We start from the raw sequence: 19,882 nt of genomic DNA on the forward strand, positions 1-19,882 counted from the left end.
ATTTTTTTAAATGCAGTAATTCCAACTGAAACTCTCCAGACAAAAAAAAACCTACCTATCCAAACTATTAGTAGCTCTCAAATTGTGAAGTCTGCTTTTGGTATTAGCCTCTATCCGAATAAAACAGTAAGAAAATAAGTGGAAGTTAGAATGTCTTCTTGACCAAAATCTATAATTCACTTACATGCCGAAAAAAATGTAAGCTTTGGCCTTCATTTCTATAATTAAGTTCCAATAAGGCACACCATTATTAGGCTTTATTCTAAATTCTGGTTAAGCTTCAAACCACTAACAAGCATGCCGTTTCCTTCTAACGTACTCATCATTTCACTCGCAGGTAACCCTTTTCTGGTTAGGCCAGCAGAAAACGACTAGACGCAGACTGTGCCCCAGGTAGGGAAGAAAAAAGGTTTTCGTTTTTTAAATAAATGCCACCCCTTTCTTTCCAATACGAAAGAAAAAGAAGCGGGGGAGAGGGGGGGAGCTGTGTGTCTCGGCTCGACCAGGTGAGACGCTAGCACCCCGCCTCCTCGGGGTCAGGGTGCTGAGCACACGCGCGCGCGGTCGAGGGGCGCCCTGGGAGATCGGGGTAAAATCTCCCAGACGGCGGGGCGCAGGGCCAATCTCCTCCCTGAAGGCTTAGACGCCTTTGAGGGGAACCTGCGGGGTGTCTCCCGGGGCGGATGGGGGTGATGAGACCCGGCGTTCCCTTCCGCCCAGCACCCAGATGGGGGGCCGCCCGAGGGCACGGGCGGCGAGGAAGGGCCGGCCTTGCCCTCCCTTCCCGGTTACCTGCGGGCGGCGGTGCCGGAGGCCGGAGGCCTGCTGCTCCTCCTCCTCCTCCCCGCCAGGCTGAGGCGGCGAGGTGGCGGCGGCCCGGGGGGAGGGGGCGGAGCGCGCGGCCCGCTGCCTCTCTCCTCCCCCGGGAGGCGGAGGGGACCCTATCTCGGGCCGCCGCGCCTAGGCCCGTGGACAGCCTGCGGCAGGGGCATGGCAGCCCCCAACGGCGGCAACCCTGCGAGGTGCGAGAGAGCGAGGCAGAGGGAGGGGAGCGCTCCGGGGGCCTGAGGGGAGGAGCGAGGGGGCCCGGCGAGCCACGCGCGGGCGGCCGTTAGGGGCGGTTGGCCGAGGGCAGGCAGCGGTTTGGGGAGCGCGGCGACGGCTCGCGTTTTCCCGGCGGGGCGGGGTGGGGAAGGGGAAGGGGAGTGAGGGGGAGGGAGGGGGAGGTTGGGAGGGAGCCGCCGCCGCGCGCGTGCGGGCCGGCGCCGCCGCCGTTGCCGCTCGGCTCACTCCAGCCTGTTTGGGGGCACTTTGTTTGTGTCCCACAATGCTCTGCGCGGGCGGCCGGGCTGGGGAAGGGGAGGGCGAGTAGGCGGGGCGCGAGCGAGCTCGGGGGTGGGGCGCGAGCTCGGGGTGGGGGGGGGAGACGCGGGTACTGCGCAAGCGCAGAGGAGGCCGCTCTCGGTATCTGTTACTTCAACCGTGGGCGACTCAGTCTCCTGAGACAGCCGGGGCTGATACGGCCGGTGCATCTTCACAAGTGCCGAGTTACCTTTACCCGCCACCTGGCCAATTCGTCCTTCCTATGCTCGTTCGCTTAGCCGGCTTCTCGCTCAACCTGACAAGCATTTCTGCGCAAGGTTCACAGCTATTGCTTTTTTTTTTTTTTCTTCTTTGAACTAAAACCGAAACAGACTCTGTTTTCTCGAGTGGTTTCTGTAGAGGCGCTGAGCCGGAACACCCCAGCCGCTTTCTCTTGGTGAGGGGGTGAGCTCGTAGTCAGCCCATTTCTCACACACGGAAACTGAGGCCTGCGGAGAGGCGGCCCCAGACAGGTGAGGACGCCGAGCCCCGCCGGCTCCCGCGCCCGGCCGGCTTCCGACTCCCTGCGGCCTCGGCGCATGGGGTTGTTCTAGAAAGTCCCTGGGCCGCCTGGCGGGACGTCCAGCTCTGAAATGGATGGCGAGATCCACCTCGTTCCCCCAACACGAGGGCACCTAGAGCCGCTTCCCATCTAGGCCTGTTCCTTCCACACCTGGAGCCTCCTTGGGTTCCACCTCCACTAACCTGACTTTCCGACGAGGGCGTGTTCCGGACGCCCCGAAGTGATCAGTTCTGCCGGGGCCTTGAGAGTTCTCCGTCACCTGCAGAATCGCGCCCAGGATTAGAGCTCCCGAGACCCCATGCCTTATCGTCCCCAGGCGGCCGGGGAGGAAGGGCGCCCGGGGCTGTGGGAAGAAGCGCGCCCCGGGCGAGCGGAGGCCTGCGCGGGGGCGGAGAGGGTGCGGCTTGCGACTCCCGAGGCGCCCCGCATCTGCATACATGGTGTTCCCACGCCCCCAGCTCTTGCACCGAAAGACCACCAAAAGCCTTTGTGCAAGGTGGGCTTGACGTCCCTTTTGAAGCAGAGTGGCGTTTTCTTCTGAAACGCTTGGCGATGCCTGGCATTAATCTCCCTGAGAGAACAGCACCCTGGTACCCACCCATTCCAACCACTGAAATATACTTTAGAAATAAAAGCCAGAAAACAACGTCTAACTTTATAGTCTTTTGCGGTTTCCAGCAGATTTTCAAGTATATGTAATGTTTAATCCTCACAACAATTGTAATAGGTCAGTTTTACTGTTACTCCCACCGTCGTGTTTATTATTCCCGTTTCAGAGATGAGGAAAGTCAGGAAGATGCAAGTGAGGCCCAGAAAGTTTTCTGCTGAGATTTGAAGCAGAAGGAAAAGAAGGCGAAATGCTTACCCTTAGAGGAACAGCAGCAACAGAGCAAGTCTGAAGGAAGGGCAGGAGCCTGAAGTCCTGGTGGGCCTTGTGTTAGGGTAGGTGTGCAACTTAGCACCTGGAGAAGAATCGGGTGGGAATAAAGCTGTCAAACAAATCCCCTCGACTTCTAGAGCATTTAATAGGACAATCAATAAAGGACCACTAGGGGAGTGTTTGCTGCTTCCCTGGGGACTGAGGAGACAGCCCTAACACAAAATATATATTACTCTCTTATTTCTTCTCCCCTTTTATACTTTTCTATTTTTGATTTTATGTTTGAAAATTAGCATCCTCTCACTGCACCCCCACCCTAGGACTGGAGGATCAGTCGATGATCTGTGGGGCCACACTGTGGGGCTACCTGAAGGCTGTGGGGCCGTAAGGGCACAGTGCTAGATGCTTGGATGAAGTGAAGTGAAAGTTGCACAGTCGTGTCCAATTCTTTGCGACCCCATGGACTATACAGTGCATGGAATTCTCCAGGTCAGAATACTGGAGAGGATAGCCTTTCCCTTCTCCAGGGGATCTTCCCAACTCAGGGATCAAACCCAGGTCTCCCACATTGCAGGTGGATTCTTTACCAGCTGAGCCATGCTTGGATAGGGTGTGAGAAAAAATACAAAGGTTAGCTTTGTAGGAGTCCTCTCCTCTGTTTTGGGTTTGGGCAGGGTCAGTTTCTGTGGCTTCTGCAGCCTCCCACCTTCTTGGGCTAGTAGAGACTTGTCCTTGGGTTGGTGGAATATATACACCTTTCTTTGACACTAGATTAAATAATACTGCTGGGGGGATTTTGTGAAACTGAATCCTGCACACAGGTGAAACAAACAAAGGTAGACAGTATGAGGAACCTTTAATTATTAACCTAGTGTGGGTGATTCTGAGGAATTCAAATTCCAGGCGAAGAGGGTTTCATTTTAGTCGTGAACTGTTTGGGGAACCAAATTCTGGCAGAAATGGCACTAGCTTGTGGCCGACCATTAGGGCTGAATAGGAACTTGGTTATTTAGTCCACAACTTACTTCAAAGCACAAACAGTGAACACATAGCTCAGAGATCTCTGGTCCAACTTAGATAATTCCAGTAGAGAACTCATTACTGCACACAGCACCCTTGCTCCCTCATTAGTGTTCTAAGTATATTAACAAAATTAATCTTGCTCCCCAACCCTGAAACTTGGACCTTTTCTAGTATTCTCAGTTCATCATCTGTCCAGTTGAGCACATCAGCTTCAGTGCTCTGCCACATCTCAGTTCCAACCCATCAACATGTCCTGCTGAATTTGTCCACTCCTGTGTGAGTTGCTCAGTCATGTCTAATGCTTTGCAACCCCATGGACCATACAGTCCATGGAATCCTCCAGGCCAGAATACTGGAGTGGGTAGCCTTTCCCTTCTCCAGGGGGTCTTCCCAACCCAGAGATTGAACCCAGGTATCCTGCATTGCAGGCGGATTCTTTACCAACTGAGCTATCAGGGAAGCCATTCCTATGGCCACCGTCCTAATCTAACAACAACCAATACCTTGTGTCCAGAGAATTGTAATACCGACTACCTGGTTTCCCAGATATACTGCCCCCTCTCTTCACTCTGCATGGCAGCGGGAGTTACAATGCTTAGTATCACACAACAATGGCTTCCTGTTGTTACAGCAAGCAGATAGCTAGGTATGAGCAGAGAATGGGGGCAGGGACCAGGTGGCAGGAAATCTTGCAACGCTTGTAAACAGCGGGGGTCCACGGGCAGACAAAGAAAAACAGGAACCTCCAGACAGACAGGAAACCACCCTTTTGAGGTGATAAGTGACTTGGAATCAGACAAAGAAAGGTGGGGAAAAGCGGGAATCTCCTGCATCCAACTGTGACCTTGCTCATTGTGTTCTTACAATAAAATTAGCCTTGCAGATAAGTACCAATCTTGCTCTGAAGTGATGATGACACTTCTGATTTAAGCTAAAGGACAAAAATCCCTCCTCCCCTCAGGAAAATGGAGCTGGGATGAAAATTTTTATTCTAAGGAATACAGTGCCTAGACTCCTTCCCCAGTGAATATTCTGCCCCTTCATTTGTATGCCCCTCATAACCAACTTGCCAAAGAAACACAGGGCAGCAGCTCCTCACCTGTTTGCCCTCTGAGAGCATCGTTGTTCAGTAGCTGAGTTGCTTCTGACTCTTTGAGACCCCATGGACTGCAGCACGCCAGGCATCCCTGTCCATCACCAACTCCCATAGCCTACTCAAACTCATGTCCATTGCGTCAGTGATGCCATCCAACCGTCTCATCCTCTGTCATCCCCTTCTCCTTCTGCCTTCAATCTTTCCCAGCATCAGGGTCTTTTCCAAGGAGTCAGTTCTTTGCACCAAGTGGCCAAAGTATTGGAGTTTCAGCTTCAACATCAGTCCTTCCAATGAATAATCAGAACTGATTTCTTTTAGGATGGACTGGTTGGATCTCCTTGCAGTCCAAGGGACTCTCAAGAGTCTTCTCCAACACCACAGTTCAAAAGCATCAATTCTTTGGTGCTCAGCTTTCTTTATGGTCCAACTCTCACGTCCATACATGACCACTGGAAACACCATAGTTTTGACTAAACAGACATTTTGTTGGTCTTTGTCTTCCAGTATCTCCTGGAAACTGCTCAGATTCATGTCCATTGAGTCTATGATGCTATCTAGCCATTTTGTCTTCTGCCACTCCCTTCTCTTAAATAAGCTCTTACTTTCTTAACCTCCCTGCTTGTCTGTAAATTCTTTTGCTGCAAAGAAAGAACCTTAAATTCACTGGGAGTACTGTTTTTAGGATAAAATCTCAAACTTTTGTCATGGCTTTCATAGCTACATAACATGAGCCTGTTCAATATATAACTTCAGCTTCAATTCTCATTATATTCTTTAAAGGAATGTGCCAGCTGCAGATTTTTTTTTTTTGAATCTTCAAAATGCCACACACTTTCCTCCAATGAGTACATGATTCCCTCTGTGTATATACACTTTGTTCCTTAGCTAATTCCTCTCAGTTGACATCTCTTTTACATATATAAGTATTTAAAGAGAAAAACCACACACCCAATTGACATTAATTTGATGAAGCCCATGATAGCAAAACTAGATTTAGTACTTGACCTAATTTAGTTTCAACCTTTACCGGGAATTGATGTTAATCAACCAGTTTGGAAGTCGCAGACAACCATTTTGCCTTTTTTGCATTTCTTTTTCTTGGGGGTGTTCTTGATCACTGCCTCCTGTACAATGTCATGAACCTCCATGCATAGTTCTTCAAGCACCTTGGCTATCAGATCTAATCCCTTGAATCTACTTCTCACTTCCACTGTATAATCATAAGGGATTTGATTTAGGTCATACATGAATAGTGGTTTTCCCTATTTTCTTCAATTTAAGTCTGAATTTGGCAATAAGGAGTTCATGATCTGAGCCACAGTCAGCTACCGGTCTTGTTTTTGCTGACTGTATAGAGCTTCTCAATCTCTGGCTGCAGAGACTATAACCAGTCTCATTTCAGAATTGACCATCTGGCCATGTCCATGTGTAGAGTCTTCTCTTGTGTGTTGGAAGAGGATGTTTGCTATGAGCAGTATGTTTTCTTGGCAAAACTCTATATTAGCCTTTGCCCTGCTTCATTCTGTACTCCAAGGCCAAATTTGTCTGTTACTCCAGGTATTTCTTGACTTCCTACTTTTGCATTCCAGTCCCCTATGAGGAACCAGAGATCAAACTGCCAACATCCATGATCATCAAAAAAGCAAGAGAGTTCCAGAAAAACATCTACTTCTGCTTTACTGACTGTGCCAAAGCCTTTGTGTTGATCACAACAAACTGTGGAAAATTCTTGAAGAGTTGGGAATACCAGACCACCTGACCTGCCTCCTGAGAAATCTGTGTGCTGGTCAAGAAGCAACAGTTAGAACTGGACATGGAACAACAGACTGGTTCCAAATCTGGAAAGGAGTACATCAAGGCTGTATACTGTCACCCGCTTATTTAACTTATATGCAGAGTACATGATGAGAAATGCTGGACTGGTTGAAGAACAAGCTGGAATCAAGATTGCTGGGAGAAATACCAATAACGTCAGATATGCAGATGACACCACCCTTATGGCAGAAAGCGAAGAAGAACTAAAGAGCCTCTTGATAAAAAGTGAAAGAGAGTGAAAAAGTTGGCTTAAAACTCAACATTCAGACAACTAAGATCATGGCATCTGGTCCCATCACTTCATGGCAAATAGATGGGGAAACAGAAAGAGACTTTATTTTTGGGGGCTCCAAAATCACTGCAGATGGTGTCTGGAACCATGAAATTAAAAGACACTTGCTCTTTGGAATGGAGAAGGCAATGGCAATCCACTCCAGTACTCTTGCCTGGAAAATTCCATGGATGGAGAAGCCTGGTAGGCTGCAGTCCATGGGGTCACACAGAGTCAGACACGACTGAAGGGACTTAGCAGCAGAAGCAGCAGCAGCTCCTTGGAAGAAAAGTTATCACCAACCCAGACAGCATATTCAAAAGCAGAGACATTACTCTGCTGACAAAAATCCGTCTAGTCACAGCTATGGTTGTTCCAGTAGTCATGTATAGATGTGAGACTTGGACCATAAAGAAAGCTGAGCACCAAAGAATTGATGCTTTTGAATTGTGGTGTTGGAGAAGACTCTTGAGAGTCCCTTGGACTGCAAAGAGATCAAACCAGTCCATCCTAAAGGAAATCAGTCCTGAATATTCATTGAAAGGACTGATGTTGAAGCTGAAACTCCAATACTTTGGCCACCTGATGTGAAGAACTGACTCCTTTGAAAAGACTCTGATGCTGGGAAAGATTGAAGGCAGGAGGAGAAGGGGACGACAGAGGATGAGATGGTTGGATGGCATCACCGACTCAATGAATATGAGTTTGAGTAAACTCTGGGAGTTGGTGATGGACAGGAAGGCCTGGCATGCTGCAGTCTGTGGAGTCGAAAAGAGTCAGACATGACTGAGTGACTGAACTGAACTTGAAAGTCTGAAGTCAACACTAGTGAGGCAGTCTGTCATATGGACCTGCTCGATTCCCCACCCCATCCCACCCCAGGAAGACAAGCAGTCTGCATGGTAACACCCTTGCTATCCCTCTCTCCCACAGAAGAAGATGCTCTGCTGCTGCTGCTAAGTCACTTCAGTTGTGTCTGACTCTGTGTGACCCCATAGACGGCAGCCCACCAGGCTCCCCCGTCCCTGGGATTCTCCAGGCAAGAACACTGGAGTGGGTTGCCATTTCCTTCTCCAATGCATGAAAGTGAAAAGTGAAAGGGAAGTCTCTCAGTCGTATCCGACTCTTCGCGAACCCATGGACTGCAGCCTACCAGGCTCCTCTGTCCATGGAATTTTCCAGGCAAGAGTACTGGAGTGGGGTGCCATTGCCTTCTCCAAGAAGATGCTCTGGCCTAAAGATAATCCTTCATATTGTTTTATTAAAAATCCTTTGCCCTCATTCTTCTTTCTGTGAAACCTTCCATTTTGTACAATCCCTCAGACCACACTTTTCCTAACAGATGGGCTACTACCTGATTCAGGAATCCTCGAAGAAGCTGAATTAGAGCCTCAAGTTTACTGAGCTGAATTTTAGAAAGTGAAGAGGAACTAAAAAGCCTCTTGATGAAAGTGAAAGAGGAGAGTGAAAAAGTCGGCTTAAATCTCAACATTCAGAAAACGAAGATCATGGCATCTGGTCCCATCACTTTATGGGAAATAGATGGGGAAACAGTGGAAACAGTGTCAGACTTTATTTTTGGGGGCTCCAAAATCACTGCAGATAGTGACTGCAGCCATGAAATTAAAAGACGCTTACTCCTTGGAAGGAAAATTATGACCAACCTAGATAGCATATTCAAAAGCAGAGACATTACTTTGCCAACAAAGGTTCGTCTAGTCAAGGCTATGGTTTTTCCTGTGGTCATGTATGGATGTGAGAGTTGGACTGTGAAGAAGGCTGAGCGCCAAAGAATTGATGCTTTTGAACTGTGGTGTTGGAGAAGACTCTTGAGAGTCCCCTGGACTGCAAGGAGATCCAATCAGTCCATTCTGAAGGAGATCAGCCCTGGGATTTCTTTGGAAGGAATGATGCTGCAGCTGAAACTCCAGTACTTTGGCCACCTCATGTGAAGAGTTGACTCATTGGAAAAGACTCTGATGCTGGGAGGGATTGAGGGCAGGAGAAGAAGGGGACGACAGAGGATGACATGGCTGGATGGCATCACTGACTCAATGGACATGAGTCTGAGTGAACTCTGGGAGTTCGTGATGGACAGGGAGAACTGGCGTGCTGCGATTCATGGGGTCGAAAAGAGTCAGACACGACTGAGTGACTGAACTGAACTGAACTGATGAACATTATTGTGTTCATGGGGTTCTCAAAGTGGCTGTCTGAGGAAATAGCTGAGGAAAGAAGTGAAAGGCAAAGGAGAAACGGAAAGATATACCCAACTGAATGCAGAGTTCCAGAAAATAGCAATGAGAGATAAGCCTTCCTAAGTGAACAATGCAAAGAAGTAGAGGAAAACAATAGAATGGAAAACACTAGATCTCTTCAAGAAAATTGGGGATGCCAAAGGAACATTTTATGCAAAGATAGGCACAATAAAGGACAGAAACAGCAAGGACCTAACAGAAACAAAAGAAATTAAGAAGTACAAGAATATACATAAGAACTGTACAAAAAGATCTTAATGACCCAGATAACCACAGTGGTGTGGTCACTCACCTAGAGCCAGACCTCCTAAAGTGTGAAGTCAAGTGGGCCTTAGAAAGCTAGTGAACAAAGCTAGTGGAGGTGATGGAATTTCCACTGAGCTCTTTCAAATCCTAAAACACGATGCTGTTAAAGTGCTGCACTCAATGTGCCAGCAAATTTGGAAAGCGCAGCAGTGGCCACAGAACTGGAAAAGGTAAATTTTCATTCCAGTACCAAGAAGGGCAATGCCAACGAATGTTAAAATTACCATACAGTTGTGCTCATTTCACATGCTATCTGACCTACAAGGTGGTGCTAGTGTAAAGAACCTGCCTGCAAATGCAGGAGATGTAAGAGACTCGGGTTCGATCCCTGGGTTGGAAAGCTCCCCTAGAGGAAGTAATGGCAGCCCACTCCAGTATTCATGCCTGGAGAATCCCATGGACAGAGTACCCTGGTAAATTGCAGTCCTTAGGGTCACAAAGAGTTGAACATGACTGAAGTGACTTAGCACACATGCACGCACACATTCTAGTAAGATTTTACTCAAAATCCATCAGGCTAGGCTTCAGCAGTACATGAACTGAGAACTTCCCAGATGTACAAGTTGAATTTAGAAAAGGCAGAAGAACCAGAGATCAAATCGCAAACATCTGCTGGATCATAGAAAAAGCAAGGCAATTCCAAAAGAACATTTACTTCTGCTTCATTGACTACATTAAAGTCTTTGATTGTGTGGATCACAATCAAATAATCACAATCAATAAACTGTGGAACATCCTTGAAGAGATGGGAATACTAGACCACTTTACTTGTCTCCTGAGAAACCTGTATGCAGGACAAGAAGCAACAGAACCTAACATTTAACAATGGACCCGTTCCAAATTGGGAAAGGAGTATGTCAAGGCTGTATATTATCACCTGCTTATTTAACTTATAAGCAGAATACGTCATGCAAAATGCCGGGCTGGATGAAACACAAGCTGGAATCAAGGTTGCCAGGAAGAATATCAACAACCTCAGATATGCAGATGATACCACTCTAATGGCAGAAAGTGAAGAGGAACTAAAGAACCTCTTGATGAAGGTGAAAGAGGAGAGTGAAAAAGCTGACTTAAAACTCAGCATTCAAAAACTGAAGATCATGGCATCCATTCCTTTCACTTTATGGCAAATAGATGGGGAAACAATGGAAACAGGGACAGACTTTATTTTCTTGGGCTCCAAAATCACTGTGGATGGTGACTGCAGCCATGAAATTAAAAGACACTTGCTCCTTGGGAGAAAAGTTATAACAAATCTAGACAACATATTAAATAGCTGAGATATCACTTTGCTGACAAAGGTCTGTCTAGTCAAAGCTCTGGTTTTTCCAGTAGTCATGTATAGATGTGAGAGTTGGACTGTAAAGAAAGCTGAGCGCTGAAGAATTGATGCTTTTGAACTGTGGTGTTGGAGAAGACTCTTGAGAGTTCATTGGACAGCAATGAGATCAAACCAGTCAATCCTAAAGGAAATAAATCCTGAATATTCATTGGAAGGAACTGATGCTGAAGCCAAAACTCCAATACTTTAGCTACCTGATGTGAAGAGCCAGCTCATTGGAAAAGACCCTGGTGCTGGGAAAGATTAAGGGGAGGAGAAGAAGGGGGCAACAGAGGATGAAATAGTTGGATGGCATCACTGACTCAATAGATATCAGTTCAGTTTAGCCTCTCAGTCATGTCTGACTCTTGGCAACCCCATGGACTGCAGCACACCAGGCTTCCCTGTCCATCACCAACTCCTTGAGCTTGTTCAAACTCATGTCCATCGAGTTGGTGATGCCATCCAACCATCTCATCCTCTGTTGTCCCCTTCTCCCCCTGCTTTCAATCTTTCCCAGCATCAAGGTCTTTCCGAATGAGTCAGTTCTTCCCATCAAGGGCCAAAGTATTGGAGTTTCTGTTTCAGCATCAATTCTTCCAATGAATATTCAGGACTGATTTCCTTTAGGATTGACTGGTTTGATCTCCCTGCAGTCCAAGGGACTCTCAAGAGTCTTCTCCAACACCACAATTCAAAAGCATCAATTCTTTGGTGCTTAGCTTTCTTTATAGCCCAACTTTCACATCCATATGTGATTACTGGAACAACCACAGCTTTAACTAGATGGATCTTTGTCAGCAAAGTAATGTCTCTTCATTTTAATATACTGTCTAGGTTGGTCATAACTTTTCTTCCAAGGAGCAAGTGTCTTTTAATTTCATGGCTGCAGTCACCATCTACAGTGATTTTGGAGCCCAGGAAAATAGTATGTCACTGTTTCCATTGTTTCCCCATCTATTTGCCATGAGATGATGGGACTGGATGCCATGATCTTAGTTTTTTGAATCTTGAATTTTAAGCCAACTTTTTCACTCTCCTCCTTCACTTTCAAGAGGCTCTTCAGTTCCTCTTCACTTTCTCCCGTAAGGATGGTGTTACTTACATATCTGAGGTTATTGATATTTCTCCTGACAATCTTGATTCCAGCTTGTGCTTCATCCAACCCAGCACGAGTTTGAGCAAGCTCTGGGAGATAGTGATGAACAGGAAAAAATGATGTGCTGCAGTCCATGGGGTCGCAAAGAGTGGGACACGACTTAGCAACTGAACAACAATGAACATTTTGAGATACCATACAGTTCATCCATTTAAAGAGCTACGGTTCAGTGTTTCTTAGTACATGCACAGATTTGACAGTCATCACCACAGTCAATCTTTGAACCTTCTTATCACCCTAGGAAGAAACTTTTATTAGAAGTTACTCTCCCTTCCTCCCCAGCTTCTCAGACCCAAGCAACCACTGACCTGTCTACTTTCTGTGTCTACAGATTTGCCACTTCTGGACATTTCACATAAATGGAATTCAGCTCTCTTTTTGACAGTCACTCTTTAAAGACCTCCTCCCCTGGTTCCTCAGCTTGTGTTGGATCTTATGCTATAGATTTTTAGAGCACCCCACATTTCTCCAACACTTCTAATTACCATTGTAAGGCACTCATCATTCACCACTTTAATCCCAGAGCCCAGCTGTCTAGCCCCTAATAGGTATTTGATAAATGTTTAATGAATTAATCATGATTAATAAAATATTATGAAATAAATTAATCTGGAGGCCAGTTTTATCAGATAGTAGTATGGGAGTGTCCCAAGACCTGTGACCTCAGGGAAGAAAGTTGTGCTTCAGTAGACTTACCTGTTCTGCAGGACTCCAGAATATCCACAAAGTCCCTCCTTTTGATTTTTGAAGACTCATTAGTTCTTTAAGATGAAACTATTAAAATGCAATTCATTGTCAGAACACAAATTGGTGGTTTAACTTTTTTTTTTAATTCAAGGAAGAAGACCGTGATTTGGTCTTAGTGGTTTGCCGTTCATGCTTTTGTCTGCTCTCAGCCCCCTCTCCTCTCCCGCCACACTGTTTTTCTTCTTCTTCACAGGATTCACAGCCAGACTTCTCAAAACTATTGTCTGCACTCACTGTCTTCACTTTTGCATCTCCTTTATTTCTCATTACCTCTAATTTGATTTTCCCTTCACTCCAGCTTCTACTGTCACCAATTACTTCTATGCTACGAACCCAACGGATATTTATTTTCACTCTCATCTTACTGGACTTTTTTTTTTTTTTTATTTTGTACATCTTCTGAGATCTTAGTTCCCTGACCAAGGATTGAACATGGGCCCACAGTAGTGAAACCATAGTCCTAACCACTGGACTGCCAGGAAATTCCCTGTCTCACTGGACTTTTGAACAGTATTTGGTCTTGTTGAACACTCACTCCAACTTGAAACGCTCTCTGCCTTGTCTTTGCAACATTCTCAGTGTGAATCCTGGGTTGAGAACCAATGTTAACTGTCTTCCAAGGCCAGTGGTTCTCAAAAATGTGGTCTCCAGAACCGTAGCATTAACATCAACTGTCAAATTGTTAAAAATGTGAACTATTATTTTTTTCTTTTGAAATGTGAATTCTTAAATCATATCTGTACCCATTGATTCAGAGGCTCTAGGATAGGGGCCTAGCAATCTGTGTTTAAATAAACTCTCCAGGTAACTTAAACCCATGCTCAACTTTAAGAAATGGAGCCCAGGTAAATGCATCCACTCACGCGAACTCTATGAACCGTTGATTCTTTTTTATTTTCGGTTGTGCGGAGTCTTCATTGCTGCATGTGGTCTTTCTCTAGTTGCAGTAAACAGGGCCTCACTTCATTGTGGTGCATGGAGTTCCCGTGGTGGTGGCTCCGCTTGCTCTAGAGCGTGGGCTCTAGGCTCTTGGGCTTCGGTAGTTGCAGCAAGCCGGCTCAGTAGCTGCAGCTTATGGCCTTAGTTGCCCTGACGCGTGTGGGATCTTCCTGGACCAGAGATTCAACCTGTGATACCTGCTTTGGCAGGCAGATTCTTTTTTTTAATAGATCACTTTGAATTTATTATTATTACTTGTTTAACTGAATTTTTTCAAATTACAGAATTCAACTCCAAAATAAGATAATTAATGCCTGGTAAGTTGTTACTTGCATTTTTCCCTCCTAAATTAAAAAAAGAACAAAACCTTAAAAAACGACAATAGGTTCAGTGCACTTATAGTGGCTCACAAACATAATACAAAGACCATGTTTATCCATAAAAAAATTAGCTCAATATTTTAAAATATAATTGACATGAACTAAAATAAAGGAAAAAAAAAAACAAACTATTGCGTTTTCACCATAGTTATTTTGGTAGTGGTGGTGGTTTTAGTCACTAAGCCATATCCGAGTCTTGCAACCCCATAGACTGGAGCCTGCCAAGCTCCACTGTCCATGGGATTCTCCAGGCAAGAATACTAGAGTGGGGTTGTCATTTCCTTCTCCAGGCAGGTAGATTCTTAACCACTGGACCACCAGGGAAGTTGAACCATTGATTCTTACATGCACACTGCTAGACCAGATCTCTCTACCTAGCTCCAGATTTGCCTATCTGCTAGTTTCACTTTGCTTGGTTATCGCAGAGATATCTCAAACTCAACATGTCCAAGATGACAAATGGCCTTCTCCTGGAGACTGAGTTCTTGTTCATTGTTTTCTAATCACTCAAGGATACCATTTTAGAATCATGCACAAAAATCAGAACTTGGGGTCATCCCTGACATCTCCCTTACCCAATTTATTATCATTTTATGTCAATTTTGCTTTCTAGATTTCTTCTAATATAAATACTTTTTTTATTGTGAAGAATTTAGAACATATAAAACATAGAATAGTTAAAAATGTATTAAAACTTGTGCCTAATAACAAGCCCCCAAATCCAATCAAAGGCCAAAGTTGCCTCATCCATACCCCCATCTATTTTCCCCCTTCCATATTATTTTGAAGAAAATCCCTAATACCATATGATTTTCTATGTAAATATTTTAGTCTGTATTTCTAGAAGAGATAAGGTTTTAAATTCAATGCTATTATCACAATGAAAATAATTTCTCGGTATCATAAAATATCCAGTTACTATGCACATTTCTAATAGACTCTTAAATGTTAGTTTTTTTTTTTTTTTAAGTCATCTGTATTTGTTTTTTCTTTGTTTTCCCAGGATTGTTTTGTTGTTTTGTTTAAGGGACTAGGTTGCTTGTCCTTTAGTTTTTGCCACCATCTGGATTTTGTCAGCTGTATCCCCAAGGCATACTTGAACATGGTACCTTGTCCTCTATTATTTTCTGTAAATTGGTAGTAAGATCTAGATGTTATCAGATTCAAGTTTAATTTTTTGGCAAGATACCCTCATAGGTGGTGCTATATTTTAATTTCATGGCTGCAGTCACCATCTGCAGTGATTTTTGAGCCCCCCAAAATAAAGTCTGACCCTGTTTCCACTGTTTCCCGTCTATTCCCATGAAATGATGGGACCAGATGCCATGATCTTCGTTTTCTGAATGTTGAGCTTTAAGCCAACTTTTTCACTCTCCACTTTCACTTTCATCAAGAGGCTTTTTAGTTCCTCTTCACTTTCTGCCATAAGAGTGGTGTCATCTGCATATCTGAGGTTATTGATATTTCTCCCGGCAATCTTGATTCCAGCTTGTGTTTCTTCCAGTCCAACATTTCTCATGATGTACTCTGCATATAAGTTAAATAAGCAGGGTGACAATATACAGCCTTGATGTACTCCTTTTCCTATTTGGAACCAGTCTGTTGTTTCATGTCCAGTTCTAACTGTTGCTTCCTGACCTGCATATAGATTTCTCAAAAGGCAGATCAGGTGGTCTGGTATTCCCATCTCTTTCAGAATTTTCCACAGCATAGTGGTATAGTTTATGTAAAAAAGCAGGGTAAATGCTTGATTCTTTCCCTTTCACTAAGTACCTGTTAGCCCTGTCTACTCTTTCAACTGCTACCATCCAGATCCAAAATTCTTCTAACCTCCAAGATCTTGTGCCTTATTAATCTTACTTGTGCTGTGTGCTCAGTCACTCAGTCGTGTCTGCACTCTTTGCAACCCTATGGACTGGACCCAGAGAAGCTCACCAGGCTTCTCTGTCCGTGGAATTTTCAGGGGATCTTCCTGACCCAGGGAATGAACCTGCGTTTCTTGCATCTCCCACATTACCATTGTGCCACCTGGGGAGCCTCCCATCTCCCTACTCATCTTTCGAGGTCCTGAATAATCTGGTCCCTGCCTGTTTCTCCAGCTTCATGTCATGATATTTTCCTCCTCTGTTTCTCACTATATCCAAGCCTCAAAAGGCCTTTGATCATGACCCCTTTACCTAGAAAGCTTTCTCCAACATACTCTTCCATTACTAACTCTTACAATACTTTCTTAAGGAAGCTAGATTGGTGTTCCAGTTATAACCTCTTATACTACCTTCTACTTGTCCTTCATAGCACATCCTATAACTTCTATTAAGATTATCTATGTGATTATGGATGTGAGAGTTGGACTATAAAGAAAGCTGAGCACTGAAGAATTGATGCTTTTAAACTGTGGTGTTGGAGAAGACTCTTAAGAGTCCCTTGGACTGCAAGGAGATCCAACCAGTCCATCTTAAAGGAGATCAGTCCTGGGTATTCATTGGAAGGACTGATGCTGAAGCTGAAACTCCAGTACTTTGGCCACCTGATGCAAAGAGCTGACTCATTTGAAAAGGCCCTGATGCTGGAAAAGATTGAGGGCAGGAGGAGAAGAGGACAACAGAGGAGATGGTTGGATGGCATCACTGACTCAATGGACATGAGTTTGGGTAAACTCCAGGAGTTGGTGATGTACAGGGAGGCCTGGCGTGCTGCGGTTCATGGGGTCATAAAGAGTCGGACACGACGGAGTGACTGAACTGAACTGAACTGATGTGATTGTTTGTTTAATATTTGCCTCCCTTATTAAACTGCTGCTAAGCTGCTAAGTCACTTCAGTTGTGTCCGACTCTGTGCGACCCCATAGACGGCAGCCCACCAGGCTCCCCCATCCCTGGGATTCTCCAGGCAAGAACACTGGAGTGGGTTGCCATTTCCTTCTCCAATGCATGAAAGTGAAAAGTGAAAGTGAAGTCACTCAGTCATGTCTGACTCTTAGCAACCCCATGGACTGTAGCCTACCAGGCTCCTCCATCCATGGGATTTTCCAGGCAAGAGTACTGGAGTGGGGTGCCATCGCCTTCTCCTCCCTTATTAAACTAAAAGATCCAAAAAGGCAGGACCATGTCTACTTTGGTACCATATTTTTTTTCTAAGCCTAATTTAATGCTTGGAAAATATTGGATTAGCCAAAAAGTTTGTTTGGACTCTTCTATAAGATGTTACAGAAATATTCAAGCAAATGTTTTGGCCAGCCTAATAGTATGTGTGCAAAAAATAAATGCTGAATTGAAGAACACTGAATTGAAGCTACAGGTGGCTCAGTGGTAAAGAATCTGCCTACCAATGCAGGAGACACAGGTTCGATCCTTGGGATGCAAAGATCCCCTGGAGGAGGAAATGGCAACCCACTCCAGTATTCTTGCCTGGAGAATCCCATGGACAGAGGAGCCTGGCAGGCTACAGTCCATGGGGTCACAGAGAGTCAGATATGACTGAGCAACTCATCACAAATTGAAGTCAAATTTGGGAAAAATAAATAAGAGACAAAGAGTGAAGATAACTAACATTTACTGAGTGCAAGGTACTGGCCTAAATTCTCACAATACTGTTTATAATCTTTATCTTATGAAGTAGATATTATAATTATCTCTAATTGACAGTTAAGAAACTGAAGAGAAAGTAAGCCATTTGCACAGGTTCACATAGATAGTAAAGATCAGGATTCAGATATAAGCAATATGGCTCTAGAACCCAAGATATAAGGTTGAAGTGAAAAAGTCAGTCATGTCTGACTCTTTGTAATCCCATGGACTATAGAGTTCATGGAATTCTCCAGGCCAGAATATTGGAGTGGGTAGTCTTTCCCTTCTCCCAGGGGATCTTCCCAACACAGGGATCAAACCCAGGTCTCCAGCATTTCGGGCAGATCGTTTACCAGCTGAGTCACAAGGGAAGCCCAAGAATTCTGGAGTGGGTAACCTATCCCTTCTCCAGGGGATCTTTCCAACCCAGGGATTGAACCCAGGTCTCCTACATTGCAGGCAGATTCTTTACCAGCTGAGCCACAAGGGAAGCCCAAGAATCCTGAAGTGGGTAACCTATCCCTTCTCCCGTGGATCTTCCTGACCCAGGAATTGAAACGGGGTCTCCTGCATGCAGGTGGATTATTTACCAACTGAGCTATCAGGGAAGCTTCAAATCAAGTATATTTCAGTTTATAAAAAGAAGTCTCAAAGGATGTGCAACAGTTAATGTTATGTGTCAACTTGGCCTAGGCTATGGTACCCAGTGATTTGGCCAATCACCGGTCTAGATGTTTCTGAGATGTATTTTTAAGTGTGATTAACATTCTCTCTCCGCCCGCTCCTGTATGTATAAACCATGCGTGTGCATGCTCAGTCACTCAGTCGTGTCTGACTTTTTGCAGCCCCATGGACTGTAGCCCGCTAGGCTCCTCCGTTCATGGAATTTTCCAGGCAAGAATACTGGAGTGGGTTGCCGTTTCCTACCCCAGGGAATCTTCCTGACCCAGGGATCGAACCTGTGTCTCCTGTGTTTTTTGCACTGGTAGGCAGATTCTTTACCACTGCACCGCCTGGGAAGCCCATATATACACCAACTTTGTTGAAAGCAAATTACCCTCATAATGTGGATGTGTTCCATTAGATCAACTGAAAGCCTAAATGCTGAAGTTTCTGCCTCAAAACAGCAACATGGAATCCTGCCTGAATTCCTGCCTGCTGGCCTGCCCTGCAGATTTTGGACTTGCTAGCGACTGAACTGAACTGAAGTGAGCTCCCACAATTGTGTGAGCTAAGTCCTTAAAATCTCTCTCTCTGTACCTTTATATCCTGTTTGTTTTATTTCTCTGAAGAACCCCTGAGTAACAGGATGCTACAGAATTTAGAGGAACATATGAACACAATGTCAAAGTCCCCAAATAATGAGTGGGAGTTTCTGAAGTAGAGATATGAGACAGCAATAATATGAAAAGGCAGTATTTACCCCACAGAGGAGTAGTTCCTGTGTCTAAGTGGAGGGAAAGGAGGATGCCTCAATGGTGCCTCCAGGCAACAAAGCGAGAAGAACGTGCATGATGTGGAACCAGCTTGAGCGCCAAGCCTCACACCTATCTCTGTCATTCATGTACTTGCCCTATAAAAATGACTAGAACCCAATGTTTACTTTCTAATGCCATCTAGACTTTGGTCTCACTTTCTACCAGGAATCCCCTCCCGCTCTGTTTCCCATCTCTCCAGTGTCCTTTAGTCTCTTACAGTTCTTAGCATCTCTCTTACCTGCTGAACATCTCCCCCTTCAAGTCTCAGTAAAGCTTTTCTAAAAAGCAGAGTCAGGTGAACGGTGTTTCCCAAGTTTCTAGAAATTACCTTATTCGTGATATTGTGTTTGCATACCTGCCGCTTCATTGGTCTATGAACACTTTGCACTTTCAGCTAAGTATATATATGTATTTAGGACAAGACATATCATATAGAAATCCATACATGTTTGTTGCTTAAATGATGGAATAAAATCCAAACTCAGGATTTTCATACTCAAAGCCTTGTCTTTGTCTCCTGTATATAATGTGATCCAGTTATTTTTTTGGAATTCTGTAGGTAAAATCTACCTACTTGGAAGAAACATTTTTGTCAGCACTGGAAGGAAAGAAGAACAAATATGGGGAAAATGGACAGATGCCTATTTTTAAAAAAGAACAGAGTACACTAAAACTTGTTTTATTTTTGTTTTGTTTTATAGCTACTCTTTTCTGATTGTTGACAAGATGCCCAAAGGATCGATCTCAAATATAAATAT

General features: G+C 44.8%; 1 protein-coding gene and 1 long non-coding RNA gene across 7 annotated transcripts in view; one reads left to right on the plus strand and one right to left on the minus strand.

Moving 5' to 3' along the window:
- Positions 1-2,239, minus strand: part of ZBTB44 (zinc finger and BTB domain containing 44) — a 58,910-nt gene extending 56,671 nt beyond the window's left edge. For 4 of the 5 annotated variants that reach the window (XM_019954741.2, XM_019954740.2, XM_019954739.2 and 1 more), the window contains exon 1: positions 793-930. The gene's annotated coding sequence lies outside the window, so the exon portion shown is untranslated. Of the gene's footprint in view, positions 1-792; positions 931-2,067 lie in introns of those variants that run through there. The other variant, XM_070782447.1, reaches the window with a different exon arrangement.
- Positions 908-19,619, plus strand: LOC109554340 (uncharacterized). Of its 2 annotated transcripts, none has more exons than XR_002180142.2 (3): positions 908-1,022; positions 1,695-1,835; positions 2,662-6,467. It is a non-coding gene; the product is annotated as an uncharacterized lncRNA (long non-coding RNA). The 2 variants fall into 2 exon arrangements; XR_011564801.1 differs by lacking the exon at positions 908-1,022 and adding an exon at positions 6,474-19,619 and having other exon boundaries at positions 1,410-1,835; positions 2,662-2,827.
- Positions 19,620-19,882: the final 263 nt, after the last annotated feature.

This window comes from Bos indicus, chromosome 29 (assembly GCF_029378745.1).
Source record: "Bos indicus isolate NIAB-ARS_2022 breed Sahiwal x Tharparkar chromosome 29, NIAB-ARS_B.indTharparkar_mat_pri_1.0, whole genome shotgun sequence".
In the NCBI taxonomy this organism is placed as follows: Eukaryota; Metazoa; Chordata; class Mammalia; order Artiodactyla; family Bovidae; genus Bos; species Bos indicus.